This window comes from Tamandua tetradactyla, chromosome 13 (genome assembly GCF_023851605.1).
Source record: "Tamandua tetradactyla isolate mTamTet1 chromosome 13, mTamTet1.pri, whole genome shotgun sequence".
Lineage (NCBI taxonomy): Eukaryota > Metazoa > Chordata > Mammalia > Pilosa > Myrmecophagidae > Tamandua > Tamandua tetradactyla.
In genome coordinates, this window is record NC_135339.1 from 14,916,766 (window position 1) to 14,936,845 (window position 20,080).

The following is a 20,080-nucleotide window of genomic DNA, read 5'->3' on the forward strand; positions in this document are numbered from 1 at the left end:
TAGAGGGATTGCTTGTAAAATTGAACCTCAAGGAGCTGACACTTTTCAGAATGCATTTTGTTGGTCCTACTAAGTATTACACCAAAAACTATTCCATCATGCCTATAACCAGCCAGCACCTTTGCATTTTCTGCATTTTCAAAGTGAGTTTCCAAGCACTGAGGACAGTTCCTGAGATATTGAGTGAACTTTTTCTTCTCTCTAGTTGAGTGCTGGAATCTAAGTGATCTAGGGTGAACCATTATTTCCAAAGTCTTCTTCACCATTTCTTGAGTCATCATGTAAAAGTAGATCCCTAGCAGCCTTTCTTCGCAAACTAAAGTTCCCAAAATCATTTTGCAAATTAGGCAAAATTATAATTGCAACTGGTTACATAATTTGTTAGGATAACAAAGGAAGGGAAAAGGAAACAAATATAGATGACTCAATATGGGATTTCTTTCAAATGCATTGTCTTTATTTTTGTTTGGTTTTATTCTGTTTATTTCCTCCTTTTTGTCTATTTACAACAGAGAATAAGGGAACTATCACATGTCAAGAAACTACAATGAGTTGGGCCCTGGATTATTCCATTTAGCGCTCCCAAAAACCCTACAAAGGCAGAATTTTAGATGTTTAAACATAAGCTAAGAAATTTACCTAAAATCAAGTGTCAATTCAGAATTCAATTTCATTTGTCAAACTTCACAGCTAATGGATTTCCTCTCCCCCATCAATTCCACACTGTCTCTCAAAAGCTTCATCTGTTGGAATTAGTCAGTGAATACATGGATCAGTACATTGGGCAAATTAGGGAGGCGACGCACCACAGAGCCAAAGCCCGCTGCCCCATCCAAATCCAAGAAGGTAGGGTTTTTTCTTGGCTCTTCTACTAACCATCTATGTGACCTTGGACTACTCCTGTGGTTTGTCTGCCCCTTCTCTAAGATCCATAAATTTATTTCAATAACTATATTATCTCTAATGTCTTTTTTACGCTAACATTTTGTTTTTTATACATAAGTAAATGAAGCTATTTGAATAAATTAATATATTGGAAATCAAGACACAATTCCTTGTAATTCTTTCTATAATGTCTCTCCCTTAGAGAACTCAATTTTCAGGTACTAGTCTTCTCATCACCATAGACATTTGCCTTGACAATGCCATTCATTCACCTTTAGAATTTAAAAATCATCTGCCATGAGTGCATCTCAAAAATCACTTGCAGGCAAAGGTTAAAAAGTGTCTACTGCATATAATGAATTTCTGAAGTGTATTCAGCCCCTGATCCTTCCAATACAGGCTCTGCTTCTCAACAATAAAGGGATGAGAATAATTGTAAGCAGGGTTCTTAAAACACACACCCCATATTCATCCTTCATCTTTGCAGCAGTTCAATTGCAATTGAACAAGAGTCTTTTCATGCTTAGAGGAAAGTCATTTAGCTTTTTCATTCAGATTTCATTTCAAGGCTAGGAAACAATTAATTGCATTTTTGGGGCCATGCAGAGCTCTCCACTGACCCTCCTTGTTAAAGTGTATGGGTGTCCTATGGTCATCAGGCAGGGAGGGAGAAATTGGGGGCAGCTGCTTTTTTCTTTCATCTGCTATGCAATTCCTGCTATAAAATAAGCCATTTTCTATTCCCCTCATCCTGAATTTCTATGGCTTTAACATCTTCCATCCCCACGTTCATTATCATCCCTGACAAGCATTTCCAGAGAAAAGTGCTTCACTATAGTCCTTGCAGCATTTTCTCTGAAGATACATTTTGAGAAAACTGATGCTACAAAAGGAGCAGAGAGAAAATACACCTTCAATGTGATAGAATTTCTTACTCTCACACACAACAATACTTCCTATAGCCATACTTATGAATATAAATTCATTGGAACATCTGGAAGGAGAGCCAATGAGCTGAAACTAGTGGTTTCCTCAGAGGTATGGAATGAGCCAGTGGAGAGAGAGGACAGGGCTAGGGAGCAGTCAGAGGAGGACTTTAGCCTAGTCTAAATGTCTTAATATTTTTAATTAAATATTTTTTAATTAAAATTAAAGAAAATTTTAATTAAAAAAAAACCTAAAAGAAAATAAAGTTTAAATAAAACAAAGAAGAAAAAAACCAGTGTCTTTTACTCTCATGGGTTAGGATCTTTATTTGCCTCCCTGATGTCCATGAAGAAGTTTGCTCAGTTGTCTGGCATTTGTGTATGTTGGGGTGTGTGTGTACAAGACATGCACGGTTGGGGAGCATTATCTACCTCACACCCTCTGCCAGGAAAGTCTGACTGGCAACCCCAGAAAAGTTCAATTATTATTTTACTTCATGTTTGGTATAATAGAATATAAATAGGACACATAAAGAATCTGACTCTGGTGAAAGTCAGGAGCTGTCCCTGTTCTAGCTACCCTCCCTGTGTCCTGTGCCCAGGTGGAAAGCCTACTCTTGCCCAAACATCTGGGTTGCCCACAAAGACAGTCATGAGATTGGTGAACATGTCTCAGCTCTCCCCAGTCTGCCTGTCACAGCCTGCTTTCCCTTCTATCACCTTCCACCTGTGCCACTGACCCTCAGACCCTAATGCCAGTCGTTGTAATTCCTCCAGCCTCCTTTCCCAGTCCTGAGGCTCTGCAGACTCTTCCAGCTTAGAGGGTCAGTTAGATAGTTAAACTAAAAATTCTACAGTGCAGATAATATTTAATGGGGAAACGTTGAACAGGGTCCTCTTGAGGTCTAAAAGAGGACCAAGTTGCCCAGTACCACCAACTCTGTTCAGTATTGCACTGGGGGTCATAGCCAGTATAGTAAAGCAAGAAAAAAAATTAAACCATAGGGATTGGACAGGAATAGATAAAGCTATTATCATAGATGACATAGTATATATATAGAAAATACAAACCAATCTACATATGAATTACTAGAATTAGAATTTAGTGGTGATTCTCGATATGAAATCAGCAAAAATCAGTTGCCTTTCCATAAAGAAATGTAAAAGCAAATAAAATTTTTATACGTTATGATTTACATTAGCACCGAAAAATATACAGCACTTGGAGAAAAAAATTAAAATTTTATAAATGGTCTAAGTACAAAATGGAAAAACAGAAACTAGCATTTATTATTTTTAATAAATGATCTAAAGAGTATATGGTTATTGAGTGTTTCTGTGAGAGCAGTTTCAGAGGTGAGCATGAAAATAGTATTCTTCAAATAACAGAAATGGCATGGGAATCCTCTACTGAATTTGATACATTTTTGCATGAGCATTTGCAAAATGTCAAATGAGGAAAACAGATATGACTTTTTTATCCAAAACAGTTTGTGAAGCATTAGTAAAAACAACAGGAACATATGTAAAATGAAGTGGTAAATCAAATTAAGCGGACAGCAAGTACTTCTACATTGTAGATTTGTCACTATATGAGACAAACACTGATCAGCACAAATGGCATAACAAAAATGTATGGTTTTTAACTTTTTCACCAACTGAAAGAAAAGATTTAAATTTCTTCCGATTTGACACAAAATACTGACATCAACTAAGGTAATATAAAGTTAATAATACCTCACTACAGCTTGGACATCAGTGACAAACTGGCTAATGGGAATCATTCATTCAAAGACTATTTAAGATTTGTCACTGCATAAGAAAACTTGAAATGCCCTGAAACTTTATAGTTGATATGTGAAAGGTGAGAATTTCCAAAATTTGAAAACAGTCCTAAAAATTTACATGGCATTGCCAGTAATGAGTTATAAAACTTAAGGAAATTTTTCTAAATCATCAATAATAAAATGTTTCTCTCATTCATGCTAGAGGAGCGGCTAAATCATTGTTATGTCCTCTGCATGGAAACTTACATTAAAAATCACTGTTGGGCGGACCACGGTGGCTCAGCAGGCAGGAATGCTCGCCTGCGATGCCAGAGGACCTGGGTTCGATTCCTGGTGCCTGCCCACGTAAAAAAAAAAGAAACTCATTGTCATATAAAACGACAATAAAGTGCATGTGGCCAAAAAATAGTAGAGGAAAATAAGGGTTCTAGAACTGTAAAACATTTGATAAAGAAAACCATTATGTCAATTTCCTGGATTCTCTGATGTTTATGATATTTGTCGGCTTTTTAAGATTTGGAAGATGTTGCAACATCTTTTCTCTTCCAGGTGAATAGTTATATTTGTACCTAATTATGTATTTGCAATTGCATATTCTTTTACTTATGAGGCTACTCCAAATTGTATATCAGCCCTTATAAAACCTAGACCCTGACTGTACCCAGGCTAAGTAAATATTGGAGCTGTGAATCCCAGTAAAGGAAGGCACATATGAAAAATGTCTTAGAGATTTGTTTTTAACTCCTTCCCGGCTGGTGGCCTTGATGCAAAGTCTTTTAGTCCCCTGGGGGTGAAGCCACATCACTTTTGGATCAACCTTCCTCTGAAGGTGTAACATTTTGGGTCATTGCTCTCAGAGGGCTGCCCTGCCCCTTGGATTCTCTGGCATGGATGGACACTTCTCTCTCCCACCCAGTAAGGCCCTGAATATCTGCCCACCAAGTTACCAAGTTCAGCAAAAAATCAAAGCTGGTGCTTCCTGAGCTGCCCCTTTCCTTAGATTTTTTTTTTCTTCTTTTTCACATGGGCAGGCACCAGGAATCGAACCCAGGTCTCCGGCATGGCAGGGGAGAACTCTGCCTGCTGAGCCACCGTGACCTGCCCCCTTCCCTAAAATTTTGACCTGGAGATTCCTTACTTCTCAGCACCCCATGATGCTTTTTTTTTTTTTTTAACATGGTCAGGCACCGGGAATCGAACCCGGGTCCTCGGGCATGGCAGGCAAGCATTCTTGCCTGCTGAGCCACCGTGGCCCACCCCTGTGATGCTTTTAAGATGTTTTATCCTGCATTTCTAGTTACTTTCCCATGTGATGGTCAGTCGGAATTATTATCCAGCCATAGCCCTGGAAGCAGAATATTATTAACTCATTTTATACCAGATTTAGAAAAACCCTATATCCTGTCAGGTGTATTTTTATCTTATTAAAAAAGTAAATTTACCTAAATTATTTGCAAGGGACATTGTAATTTAAGAAAACATAATTTTACTAAGCAAATGAAATTAGTGTCTTCACATGCCATCCTAATGCTATGATTGTTTTCACATTCTTGATATCATACTCGAGCTGACGTTATGAGCTTTGATTTCTTTGCTGCTTGCTTTCTCAACACTTTGTCATGAGCATTTTCTCTCATTAAAAACACTTAATGAACATTTTAGTTGGTTGTGCAATGAAAGTCTCTGTGCATCTATAAATGACACAGTAATGATTTTTGTATATTTTAGTTAAAGAATTAGTCCTGAGAATAAATAAAATATATGGAAGACCTATATTTACCATTCCATGAAGTTCAATGCTAGGGGCAGATTCACCGCTCAAACTGAAGTTTGTTGGGAAACTTGGTTTAGGATCTCCCTGCCCCTTTTCTTCTCCCTTCCCCATCTTCCTCTTCTTCTCTTCTCCTCCCCCTCACTTCCTCCCAACAAGACCAGGCAGCTTGGACTGAGCAAGTCTGAAAGATAAGTTTGAGTCCCCTAGCCAAACCTGGGGATACATCTGAACAAGAGACAAAGGAGGCAGCTCTGGAACCCACGGGACATCAATGTTTCTTCTCACATACACTTCTTTGAGGGTCCTTTCATCTAAAGAATTCCTGGCATATATTTTTTAATGTAGAAATATATGTTTTGGTTTAAGAGGGAGAATAGAGTCCATATATTTCCCTCTCTTTGCTCTAAAAACTAATGAAATGACAGCAAAGATGTACAGAAGGGAATAAACCTGTTACTGCTCTGACAATAAAATTGGAACCTGTGGTTCACTTTGATGAATTTCTAGAGGTTGACAGAGGGGAGAGTTGTATAACAAATAACAAACCAGACTGCAGGGACCTGCAGCCTGGAACATATAGAGAGGGCCAAAGAGACTCAGGGAGATTCTGCTGGGGATGCCTCTAAGCCTCCAGTGAGATAAAGATGAACAAAGAGGTAGATGGGATACCTAGGATGTATCTTCTGCACTCTACACATACAAAGAGATTGTTAGCAGTAATATCTGTCCCCACACTGAAGTCTAAAATCTCTTCCGCATTGAAATCATGTGATCTGCCTAAGGGCAGCCAGTGTTCTGGGTGTGAATGTTTGTGCAGGGTAAAGCCCTATTGATTTTTGACACTGGGCGGAGGGGAAAGCCTGCCTACCTACTCCCTGTACATACATCCATTTTATTGTGTCTCATGATTATGTGGTTCAGGAGTTTTGAAGCAGGGCTCAGCTGGTGGATTCTTCTGCTCCACGTAGCATTGGCTGAAGTTACTTGTGGCTGGTCTAGAAGATTAAAGACGGCTGGCAGCTTGGCAGGGATAGCTGGAAGGCTGGGCTCCACTGGGGCAGTCCACTGAAACACATATAATCTTTCCAACATGAAAGCCTCAGGGTAGTTGGACTTCTTAGATGGTTGCTCAGAGATCGCCGAGAGTGTGTTCTAAGAGACAGGAAGCGGAGATAGCCAATATCTCAAAGCCTGGGCCCAGAAATAGATAGGCACATCACAGCCTCTATATTCTGTTGGTCAAGCAGCTATTCAGAGAGCCCACCCAGATGCAAGGGAAGGGAACACCTCTTGGTGGGAGGAGTATCCATGAATGGTGGCTTTAATCTACCACAATTTCTAACTTGCTGATTTAGGCATTCATTTTGTAATTTTTTTTTTTAAACATGGTAGACATTGTTCCTAGAAGTTAAGCATAAAACAGGGAAGAAAACATACTGTGTTTCTGCTCTCAAGGAGCTTACATTCTAGTGGAGAAGGGAGAGAAAAATAAACAGAAAAGCCATCAAACATATATAAGAAATGGTTTGTGCTTTAAAGAAAAATAAAGCAGTTAAGGGGAGTATTAACATAATATAGGATGATCATGGAAGTCTTCACTATTTAGACAACTTTTGAGCAGGTACCTGAAAGAAATAAGGGAACAGCCTTGGGATTTTGGCTTTTACTTGAGTACAATATGTAATATTTGGAGGGTTTTCAGCAGAGGGATGAGATGACCTGACTTGAAGTTTTGAAGGATACTCTTAGTGCCATGTGGATAATAGACTAAGGAGAGATGAAGGGGGAGGTCGGGGTGGTTATCAGGAGGTTTACTGTGTCTCGTCAAGAAATCATGATGGCTTGGACCAAGGTGGTAGCAGTGGATATGCTAAAAGTGATCAATTCTTCAGAGACAATCTGTAGATATAAATACAACTTCACATATATTTTAATGAGTCAAATCTTTTTATCTATAACAAATCTATAGTTTGTGAGTTATTGGTAAGAAATTAATATTATTAACCAATAATATTTCTTTCTGATTGAAATATAAATTGTACATACTAATGTATGCAAGAAAGACACTTAAAAATGGTTAAGGGAACTTCTTGATAAATTCTCATATATACACACATACACCCACTGATATAACCTCCTAGAAGCTTTCCTGGACCTTCTGGCCACGTTCACCCCAAAGGTAACCACTATTCTGACCTCCATCACTATAGATTTACTTTGCCTATTTATGTACGTCATATAAATGGAATAACACAGTGTGGATATTTATATGCCTGGCATATTTCACTTAATATTAATGTCTATGAGATTTATCCATATTGTTTACATAGCAGTGAAGTCACTCTTTTTTCACTGATGTGTAATATCCATTTTGTGAAGATGACACAATTTTAAAGCTAAAACTGACAAAATTTGCCGATGGTTTGAGAATGGAGTCTGAGAGACTGAGGAGTTGCTTTTGGCCTGAGCTGCTAGAAGGCTTAAAATGATCATTATTTGGGATGGGAAATGCTGTGTAAGGAGCAATTTTAGGTGGGGTGAGGGGGAGGAGTGAGAACTAGTTTTGTGTGGGGCATGCTACATAAAAGATCACTAGCAGACATCTCGTGAACAGGCTGAGAAGTTAACTGAATGTATAAATCTGAAGTTATGAGAGAGGTCAGTTGGGGAGAACAACATGGGAGCCATCAGGGTAGACAGTCATTATTTAAGACCTTGGGACTGGATAATATCTATCGGAGAGTGAAGGCCGTTAGGATATAAGAGAGGCTGAGGATCAAGCTCCAAGAGATGCTGAGGGCTCAGGGAGAAGGATGAATCAGTAAAGCACTTAGAGAAGGGGAGGTTGATGAAGTAGGAACAGAAACAATGGTGCCCTAAAAATAAATGAAGGATCTGTTCCAAGGAGTCAAATAATAGATGTTCATAGGTCAATAATGCCTGTCGTTTCATCACAGGAATGGAGAAAAGACCTGAATGGAATTGTAGGGCAGCAAAGACTGATTTCTACCTAATATCCATGTGCTGTTCTTTAGTAACAAGAAATCTGTTTCTGTTTACGGTAAAATGCACTCAGCTATAATTTCCAATCTCTCTTTCCTCAAGATGTGGCTATATGACAAATAAGTAGACATGCATGTGGGATTTCTGGAAACCAACTTAAATGCAGCTTATTCGACCAGGAGATACCCTTTGGTCTGTATATATTAGGTTTTTGCTCTGATAAAACTATGAGAAAAAAAAAGCTATGAGGAAAAAGAAACAAAAACTCTCAGTGATTTTCAACAAAAAAATATTCTATCTCATGCTTATGCACCAGCAGTTTGGTTGATCTGAGCTGGGCTCACTGGCCATGACTGGCTAAGTCTTCATTCCAGGGTCTGCATTGGGTCCAGAACTTCACATCTTAACTTCAGATCCAGGCTGAAAATAAAAGAACAAAAACATGCTGTTGTCATGACAGGACTGGAAGGTCCAAGAGAACTTGTAGAAAGTTATGAGAGAGGTAAATTGGAGAGAACAACGTGGGAGCCATCAGGGCATGTAGTCATTATTTAAGACCTTGGGACTGGATAATATCACTCCACCTCTGTTAATGCATCAGCTCAGAGCATACACTGCCTTTCCCATCCATTGGTCAAAGCCTTTACCTGTCCAAACCCAATGGAGAGGATAAGGATTCTCCACTCACTAGAAACCATGGCAGGGAAGAGGTGTGAAGGAAGGATTTGGTCAAATAATAAAATCTATCACCCCTTCCTTTGCTCATCCCTTCTATGCCAGAAAACCTGACCTGATGGCTAATGCTTCAGCAGCTTTCATGGACCATATGAACTACAAATACTGAGCTAAGATGGTAGAGTAGAAAAGATATGTTCCTTACGTTCATTGAATCACCATACCAACCAGGGACTTGTTAGTTCTGAACTTATTTAAGTGAAAGAGAAATACGTTTCTCTATTTTAAAATTTGATATTATGCTATTTTTCTATTATATGCAGCCAAACCTAAGATTAATAGGTGCAACTGTATGTAGAGAATGGGAAAAGGATGGACAATACTCAAAGAATTGTTCTATACTGAGAGCAGGGAAATGAGAATATAACAGGCAGGGGCAGAGGGATAAATGGAATTTTGTTTTTCATTTAAAGTTGGAAATTTTATAGTCTGTTTATATGGTGACAAGAATTGTCCAGTGAGGAAAAAAAAAATTAATGATGCAGGAGAGAGGGAAAATGGGTGAATTACTTCCTTGAGTAACCAAGAGAAAGGACCTAGTGACAACCTTGACATGTGGTACTTACAGGTGCAATTTTTTTTTTTTTTTAACATGGGCAGGCACCCGGAACTGAACCCGGGTCTCCCACATGACAGCCAAGAACTCTGCCACTGAGCCACCACTGCCCGCCCAGGTGTAATTTTTTTGACTTGGAAAAATAAAGAGCTGTTTTAATTACAGAAATTTGTAAGCATTTTATGATCTGTACTGTTTAATACCATGCATTTTCCCCAAGGATTTTCCGGATAATTTCCATGTAAAAATTCTTTTATCATATTTTTAATTTTGTAAAAATAATAATTAGACCTTTCAAAAATCCTAACTCCAGTGCTCCCCATTGGCATTTTACTTTTTGGATTGGAAAAGGAAGTAGAGAGAGCATTAGCAGTATGGTCAGCACTGTTTCCAATCATCTGAATAATCAAATGCTGTCCCAACAGCCCAAATTAAAAGACAAACCTCATTAAATGGCATAAATCATCTGGCAAATGAAACTGTAAAACACCAAATGCTGAAAAAGCAAGCAAAAGAAATGCCTGTTTTTTCCTAAGTGTCCTGCTAAAATGGAATTTTTAAACCAACAGACATTTAGAAGAGGTAAAAATATACTTCCTTGTTTGATGAATTGCTATAATTCCAAATGCATAAACCCATCTACAGCGTTCAAGTTTTTTAAATGTTATCCTTCTGGTGTGAGTAGCATAGTGTTTTACCTGAGTTAGGCATTGCTTTTCTTCCATGTTCTGTCACATATTACATATTTTTCCACAGGGATCAGGTTTCAGGAAAAATATCAGAAGTTCCATTTGAGACCTATTAACTTCAAGATGCACATTAGACATCCCAATGGAGATGTTAAGTAATGGGTTGGATAAACAACTCTGGAGTTCAGGGGAATGACCTGGAGATATAATTTGGGGAGTTATCAGCATTTAGATATATTCAAAGCCATGAGCTGGATAAGGTCATCTAGAGATTTATTGTATAAAGAAAAAGGGAAAAGAGCAGGTTCTTGGACTGAGCCCTAGGATACAATATTTAGAGGTTAGGGAAAAAGAGAAGAAAATCTTTCTTCTTGGGACTGGATAATATCATTCCACCTCTGTTAATGCATCAGCTCAGAGCATACACTGTCTTTCCCATCCATTGGCCAAGAGACTAAGAAGGAGCTGCTGGTGAGGCAGGAGAAAAACAGGAAGAGTGGTGTCCTGAAGGTCAAGAGAAGAAACTGTTTCTGAGATTCATGTGTTGTGACTAATAAGGTGAAGATCAAGAAAAGGCATTGTGTTGTGCAATGTGGAAGTCATTTCTGATCTTGCTAGGGGCAATTAGAATGCAATGGTGGAGTGAATACCCGTTTGGAAGGGATTCAAGAGAGAATTGAAGAGAAATTAGAGACAATAGGAATAGACTACTTTTCCTAGAACTTTGCTGCAAAGAGAAGGAGAAAGATGAGGTTAAAGAAGATGTTTTTTTTTCTTTCTTTAAGTTGGGAGAAATAACAGCATGCTGGCACATTAATGGCGATGACCCAGCAGAGAAGAGAAAGCAGGGGAGAGAGAGGAAAATTACAGGAGGCATCTATTGGACAGGAATGGAGTCTAAAGTAAGCTGGGAACACAGAGTTCATCCAAAATGACAAAAAAAAAAAAAAAAAGGAGAAGGAGGAAAATATATTTTTTCCAATGCAACTAAGGAGTTAGATATGGAAGTTCCTTTCTCATTTATTCACTTTATCCCCCCCAAGTGAGGATAGGGAGTGAATAAGGGAGATTTAAGGAAAGTGGAGAAAGTAAGGAATATCCATCTAAAATAGTATGAAAGAAAATAAACCAGGAAAATACAATGTGATCACATGGCAGTTTGAAAGGCAACTTGAGGTTATTGATCATCAATATACAGTGAGAACAGTCATCATAGTTGGTGTTTTACCACAGTCACTTCTAGCTGAAGATTCAAGTTTTGGAGTCATTTCATCAGTGGTATCACCAGGCTGCAAAAGGCCAAGAGAAATGAGGGTATGTGCAAGGGAGTTATTAAAATGATTGACCAGGGACTTTAGGGTGCGTCATGAGAGACTGGAAACCAAGAAGGGGGTGATAGACAAGGCAAAGATGGTAACATCAATGGATTAAAAGCCTACAGGGGGACTAAAATTATTGCAGGCAAGTACTAGAAGGGATGAGCAGGAAAGATAGTCGGAGGATTTATAGAAGCTTGAAATTGAGATTTTGGAGGAGGTGCAGTCTTGGGATTAGTGCTGTGGAAGACTAGAAGACAAGACCATTTGAGGAAAGATGTTGAAATAACTACAAATCTAGAGAATTGGAAGCATCATCCAATTGCATCTTTCACTCACCCAGAATGAGTTTAGGAATAACACTAGAGAGAATGGCAGTGAAGTGGGAACTAATACCTTCACGGAAGTGATCTGTACATCAGTAATGGCCTCAGTGAGGATGAGTGCTGATTGGCCACTCTCTAGTGACGAGATGAAAAGCTCAGGGTTTTTATAGAGTGGGTAGGGAGAAAGGTTAGAGCAGAAAGGGAGACACTTCCTTCCCCTTCTGGGGCTCAGAGGAGTGAGGAATGTGGAAGAGAAAAGAGTCACCACTGGGAGGCTGCAAGGAAGCAGGGACCTGAGGTAAAATGAAAGCCAGGCTTTAGTTTCCATGAGAACACTCAGTTTATCCTAGGGTGATAGCATTGCCGGTGTTAAGAACTAGCCAAACTGAAATTTTTTAATAAACATATTTCATTGCACCTGACTACAAGATGTTCCATCATTGTGCATACTAAGAAGACAATGCTTCCAATTAAACAATAAAAATGCCTTTTTATCATTTCAATTGTAAATGCTTTCAATTATAAATACAAATCTGAATTTCAGAGATTTTAAAATATTAATAAGTGTAGGTTAGAATGAAGAAATATTAGTTGAATATACTATTGTACTGAGGAAGAAAAATTCTTCCAAAAAAATTGAGAATTAAGCAAATTGAGTGTTTAGCATCTTTGAGGGCTTGCTAGAGAAATTCATTAAAAGCTGCTTGAGGAAAAGGAAAACTGCTCTTGTTAGCTGACCTTCACTCAACACCATTTTGCCACCTATTACTATTGGCTCCTGTCAAGAAATAATGCCTTGTTACTAGGTATGTCTAATTAGTAGCCACAGATCAATTTACTTATCATTTGCATCTTCATATATTGCTTCTTATTTCCGGTTAATGGTTCATGTCTAATCAGTATGGGAAAATGATTCAGAATCATCCATGATGCAAATTTAACCCTGTCACTTATGAAAATGACTTTATGTCCACAGGAAGTAAAATAGCAAGACAGCAGTCTGTGCCAAGTTAAAGCTCCTTTTCTCCCACATTATGTCAAGCTAGCATATCTGGTTCCGTGGTTTGTAACCCTGACTGCCCATTTGAAACACTTTGGGGTGCTTTTTAGAAGTGCTTCTTCCTGGACCCCACCCCATACCAATTATTTCAGAATCCCTAGTGGCAAATCCCAGGTTTCAGTTTTTAAAAACCTCTCCAGATGAATACAATACACAACTAAGATTGAGAATATGCATGTTCAGTAATTTCCTCATTATTAAGTAATAAACTTTCATGTGCTCAGATGAATTTGTCTAAGCAATATTGCTTTAACCATATAAGCCATGCAATGATACACAGCAAGCATGAGAAATGAATATATTATTAAATAAAAAAGTTGTGTAGAGTATTACATTAATTCAAATAAATTACAAATCTATTTGTATGGATCAAATATGCATAGATCAACTTATTTATTCCATTTCCCATATAAAGCTTATTTCTGATTAATTGTTCACGTCTGACCATTATAGGAAGATGATTGCAAATTGTCCAAGGAGCAAATTTAACACTATCACTGATGAATATGACATACATAAATATATGATGGAACCTGTTGGTTCTATTTCTCTGGAAAACCCAGATTAATACATTACCTTTGTATAATTTCTAGTATTGAACTTCGAGTTGAACATATGCACATTTTTAAGGCCTCTGGTTTTTTTAATGAAAAAGTTGTGGGATTACAGAGCAATCATACATAAAATACAGGATTTCCAACACCACCCAATTATTAACAGCTTGCATCAGTGTGGAACTTTTGTTCCAATCAATGATATCACAGTTTTTAATTATACTATTAACTATAATCCATGGTTTAACTTAGAGTTCACTGTGTAGTATAGTGCCATGGATTTTGTTTATTTTTACTCTGTTACAATATATACAATCTAACATTTTCCCATTCAATAAAATTCAGATATTTATTTCAGTGCTGTTAATTATATCCACAATGTCGTGCTTATCAATATCACTTCCCACCAAAACGTTTCCATTATTCCAAATGGCACCCTGTCCATTTTAAACTTTAACTCCCCATTCCCTAGCCCCAATCCTATAGTCTAGATTCTGACTGTGAGTTTGCTTATTCTAAGGGTTTCAAAAGTAGTGACATCACGCAAATTTGTCCTTTTGTATCTGACTTATTTCATTCAACAAGATATCTTCAAAAGTCAACCATGTTGTCACATGTATCAGGACTTAATTTTTATGGCTGAATAATATTCAATTGTATGAACATCCCGCGTTTTGTTTATGCATTCATCTGCTGATGAATTCTTGGGTTGTGTCCATCTTTTGGCAACTGTGGATAGTGCAGCTATGAACATCAGTATGCAAATACACGTTTCAGTTTCTGCTTACATTTTTTGAGGGGATTACTGGATCATATGGTAGTGTTACACTTGGCTGTTTGAGGAACTGCCAGACCATCTTCCACAGTGGCTGCACCATTTTACATTACCACTAGGAATGAATGAGTATCCATCCTCAAAAAAATAAAAAGGTTCCATATAGACAGAGGCAGAACCAGAAAAACAAAAGCTGAAAAGTTCTGATCCATTAAACAGAGGCTATTCTAGAAGTCTGGAGTTAATTGGATTGAATGTCAAATAACAGACAAAGAACAAAGCCAACCAACAAGAAAATCTTATTTTCTTCTTTCAAAACAGAATTTGACCTCCAGAATAAACTAATCAAGGAAATCAGATGCCTGGACTTCAGCAAAAAGTCACGCATCATACCAGGTAGAACAAAGATATGGCACAACTAACACTTCAATGAGATACAGGAATTGAAACAACTAATTAAAGATTTTCAAACAAATATTCTAAATCAAGTCAATGAGTTGAGGAAAGACATGATAAAAGAGATGACGGTTGTAAAGAAGACATTGACTATAAAGAAGAACTCAAAAACTTGAAATAACAAATGACAGAACATATGGGAATGAAAGGCACAATAGAGGAGAAGAAAAACACAATGGAGATGTACATCAGCAGATTTGAAGAAGCAGAATAAAGGATCAGCGAACTAGAGGACAAGACATCAGAAATCCTACACACAAAAGGACACGTAGGGAAAAGAATGGGAATATATGAGCAGGATCTTGGGGAATTAAATGCAACATGAAGTGCATAAATATCCATGTTAGGGGTGTCCCAGAAGGAGAAGGGGAAAGGAGCAGAAAGAATAATGGAGGAAATACTCACTGAAAATTTCTGAACTCTCATGAAAGACATAAAATCACAGATCCAAGAAGCACAGCATACCCCAAACAAAATAGATCTGAATAGGCCTATTCCAAGATACTTACTAATCAGGTTGTCAAATGCCAAAGACAGAGGATTTTGAAAGCAGCAAGAGGAAAGTGATACTTCACATACAAGGGAAGCTCAATAAGACTAAGCGCAGATTTCTCAGCAGAAACCATGGAGGCAAGATGGTAGTAGTATAGTGGTATATTTAAGATACTGAAAGTGAAAAACTGCCAACCAAGAATTTCACATCTGACAAAACTGTCCTTAAAAAATGAGGGAGAGTTTAAAATATTTTCAGACAAATAGACACAGAGATAGGAAAAGAAGTGATGGTGATTAAGTGCACAAATATAAGAATGTTTTTACATAAGGGAGAACAAATGAATGTCGAAATTGCAAGGTGATAGGCAGGCCACAGTGGCTCAACAGGCAAGAATGCTCGCCTGCTATGCCTGAGGACCTGGGTCCAATTCCTGGTGCCTGCCCATGTAAAAAAAAAAAATTGCAAGGTGTTGAAAATGGGATGGTATATGGAAAAATACTATCAATGACGTTAATGAAAACTAGGGTCTATAATTAACAGTAACATTGTAATATGCTTCCATTAATTGTGACAAAGGCAATAGACCAAAGCTAAATGTCAATAAGAGGGGGGTATAAGGGAGGGGTATAGGATTCTTGGTGGTGGTGTTTCTCTTTTTTATTTTTTTATTCGTTATTTTTCTTCCTCTCCTTATTTCTTTTCAGAAGAAACGGAAATGTCCTCATATAGATTGTGGTGATGAATATATAATTTTGTGATTCTACCAGGAGCCATTGATTGTTTACTAAGGATGGATTATATGGGGTAGGAACAAAACTGTTTAAAAAAATAAACAGAGATATAAACGCTGGAGAAAATGTGGAGAAGAAGATGTGTTCACCGTCCCTAGGGGAGCGGTGTGGAGAAGACCCTCTCGAGGCTGGTTTCACAGCAGGCTAAATACAGGGTTGCCGTATAGTTCTGTAACCCTATTATTAGATACATACTTGGAAGAACTGAAAGCAGGAACACAAACTGACATTTTTACACTGGTATTTAAGGTGGCTGTATTCAGGGTTTGCAATGGATGGAGGTGGCCTAAGGGTACATTGACTGATGAATGGAAAGGTGAGCTGGGATATATATAATCGTTGGAATATTGAGTGGCTACAAGAAGGAATGAAATTTTGAGGCATACAACTAGGTGAATGGACCTTGAGGACATTGGCTGAGTGAAATAAGCCAGAAACAGAAGGAAAAATATTATCAGATCTTACCAATATAAACCAAGTATAATGAGCAAACTCTGAGATTGAATTTGAGGACATACATTATTAAGGGATAGATAGTTGTCAGATTTTGGGAAATTGATGATTAAGGAGTACAGAATATTCATAAGGCTCATTGCAAAGTTTCCTGGATTGCAAGCTCTTACAGCAGTCACTTCTATGCCTGAGTTTTAACTGAATTATTTCTAAATTCTGAGGTGCAGAGCTCTGTGTGTATAACGTGGTCATTCAGGGCTCTTTGGATATGTTTGTGAAACCTGACACTCAAAGAGTTAGAGTTCTGAAACTCTGAAAGTTAGCATTACTCTATACGGCAACTGTTAAAAAAGCTGAAAAAGAGATCGGACTTCAATTGGAGATAAGAATGAAACAGACCCGGTTAGGGCTAATGTAAATCAGAATACAGGGTAAAGGCTGATACTGATTGTGTTTTAAAATTTCAACAGCTTTGTGAGAATGAAGAGATATTTACTTGGTCCAAAATTTATATTTTCCGAAGCACGTCATCTGATTTAGCCAGTATGGCCAGTCTATTCAAACAACATAATTACATGGAACCTTGTATAAGGAATGAAATCTTGTTTTGTCCAGGTTGATGTAATACCTCTATATATCCCAGAGTATTCTGGGCAGAAAATAGTATTTTATAAGTCCCCTTGAGGGCCTGGCAGAAAAGGTGAAAAAAAATTAAACTTCTCACCTGGGATTTTCTGATTTTCTTGCAAGGATTAACAGTACCAATTTAATAAGCCAACCCCTCAATTTTGGGACTAGCCCTTAAGAAAGTTATTTTTTTCAATGGAAAAGCTAAGCCTACTTATAATTATCCCTAAGAGTCACCCCCAGAGAACCTCTTTTGTTGCTTAAATATGGCCTCTCTCAGCCAACTCAAAAAATAAACTTTTAACCTCCCCATCATGTGTGAATTCTAGGAGTGCAAATCTTCCTGGCCACATGGGACATGACTCCCAGGGATAAAACCTGGCCCTGACATCATGAGATTGAGAAAGCCTTCTTGACCAAAATGGGGAAAAATGAAACAAAGTTAAGTTTCAGAGGCTATGAGATTTCAAATAGAGTCAAGAGGTTATTCTGAAGGTTATTCTTATGCTTTATATAGATTTTTCATTTTAGTGTATTAGAATAGCTAGAAGAAAATGCCTAAAACTGTTGAGCTGTAATCCAGTAGACTGGATTCCTGAAGATAATTGTTTAACTATATAGCTCTTACAGTATGACCGTGTAATTGTGAAAATCTTGTGACTGGCACTCCCTTTATCTAGTGTATGGGCAGATGTGTAAGAAAATGCAAACAAAAAATAAATAATAATTTGGAGAATAAGGTGTATGGGATGTTTTGAGTCTTCTTTTCTATTTTTTTGGAGTAATGAAAATGTTCTAAAATTGATGGTTATGAATGTACAACTACCTGGTGACATTGTAAACCATTGATTGTATACTTCAGATGATTATATGGTATATGAATATATCAATAAAATTTCATTTTAAAAAAAAGGAATGTCATAGAGGGTTTTCAAAGAGTTTGGAACCCATGACCCCTATTTTCCTTCCAATTTCCCTCTGTAGCAATGGGAATGTATGCTTGATGGACGTTCCTCCCTTGTATATATTTGATGCAGATAAGTTGTTTTAAGTTTCACAGTTGATTTCATTATGTTGAATCATAAAGAACTTGGTCATGGTGCGTAATTATTTTTAATATACTTTTGGATTTGGCTTACTAATATTTTGTTAAGGATTTTTACATCTATATCCATAAGAGATACTAGTCTGTAGTTTTTCTCTTGTGGTAACTATATCTGGCTTTGGTATGAGGATGATGTTGACCTTATAGAATGAGTTAGGGGTATTCACTCTTCTTAACTTTCTGTAAGAGTTAAGCAGGATTGAAGTTAAGTCTTCTTAGAATGTTTGATAGACTCCCCCTGTGAAGCCATCTGGTCCTAGGCCTTTTTTGGGGGGGGGGGGGAGGGGAAGAAAATCAATATAATATAACAAATTAACTAAATGAAGGGGGGGACCCACAATTATCTGGGTGGGTTTGATTGATACAGAAAAGACATTTGACAAAACACAGCACCTTTTGTTGATAATAGCAATTAGAACACTGGAATAGAAGGAAACTTCCTCTATGATAAAGGGCATCTATGAAAAGTGCACAGCTAATATTTTACTTAATGGTGAAAGAGTAAAAGCTTTCCTTCTGAGATCAGGAATGAGACAAGGATGCCTACTGTCGACTCTATTATTCAACTTTGTACTGGGAGTTCTTGCCAGAGATTAAGCAAGAAAAAGAAATAAAATCCATCCAAATTGGAAAGGAAGAAGTAAAACTTTCCCTATTTGCAGATGATATGATTCTGTATGCAGCAAATCCCGAAAAATCCACCACAAAGCTTGTAGACATAAATAAATGAATTCAGCAAAGTGTCAGGATACAAGATCAACACCCAAAATCCAGAACCTTTTCTATGCACAATCAAGGAAAAATGGGATGAAGAAATGAAGGCAAAACTCCATCTATAATAGCAACTAAAAGAAACAAATACCTAGGATTAAATACACAGAAAACTATAGAACATTGTTAGAAGAAATTAAAGAAGATTAAAGAAAAGGAAGTATATTCTGTGTTCTTGGATTGGAAGAATAAAATTTGTTAAGATGTCAACACTACCCAAAGAAATTTATAGATTCAATGAAATCCCAACCAAAATTCCAACAATATTGCTTGCAAATTGATGATTGGCTTTTTCCAAATTCATATGGAAGGGTAAGGGACCCCAAATACTTAAAAACAGCTTGAAAGAGAAGAATGTAGTTGGAGGACTCACACTTCTCAATCTTAAAATTATTACAAAGTCAGTGATCAAAACAGTGTGGTATTGCCACAAGGACAGACATTGAATTGAGGGCTCAGAAATCAACCCTCAAATTTATGTCGATAGATTTTTGACATGGTGGCAAAGAACACTCAATTGGGAAAGAATCTTCACCAAATGGTGCTGGTAAAACTGGATTTCCATTTGCAAAAAATAAAAGGGAGGAGGACCCCTACCTCACACCATATGTAAATATCAACTCAAAATGGATCAAAGATCTAGCATATAAAAGCAGAAACTATCACATTTGTAGAAGAAAATGTAGGGAACCATCTTCGGGATCCTGAATTAGGTGATGGTCTCTTAGAATTTACACCCAAAGTACAAACAACAAATGAAAAATACATAAATGTGACCTCATGAGAATTAAAAGCTTTTGGTCCTGAAAGGACTTTATCATGAAAGCAAAACAACAATCTACATAACGGGAGAAAATATTTGGAGACTTCATGTTTGATAAGGGCTTAATATTTACAATATATGAAGAAATCTTTCATCTTAATGACAAAAGAAAAATTTTAATAGGAAAAAGAGTCAAACATTTCTTTAAAGTTATACTAATGGCCAGAAAGCA

General features: G+C 37.4%; 1 long non-coding RNA gene across 7 annotated transcripts in view; it reads right to left on the reverse strand.

Annotated features, from left to right (window-relative positions):
• Positions 1 to 8,347: 8,347 nt before the first annotated feature.
• The window catches only part of LOC143653029 (uncharacterized), an 87,053-nt gene continuing 75,320 nt past the window's right edge, over positions 8,348 to 20,080 (reverse strand). For 4 of the 7 annotated variants that reach the window (XR_013161036.1, XR_013161037.1, XR_013161040.1 and 1 more), the window contains one exon: positions 8,348 to 8,795. This is a non-coding gene — a long non-coding RNA (uncharacterized LOC143653029). Of the gene's footprint in view, positions 8,796 to 11,323; positions 11,645 to 20,080 lie in introns of those variants that run through there. The other 3 variants (XR_013161038.1, XR_013161034.1, XR_013161035.1) reach the window with 1 other exon arrangement.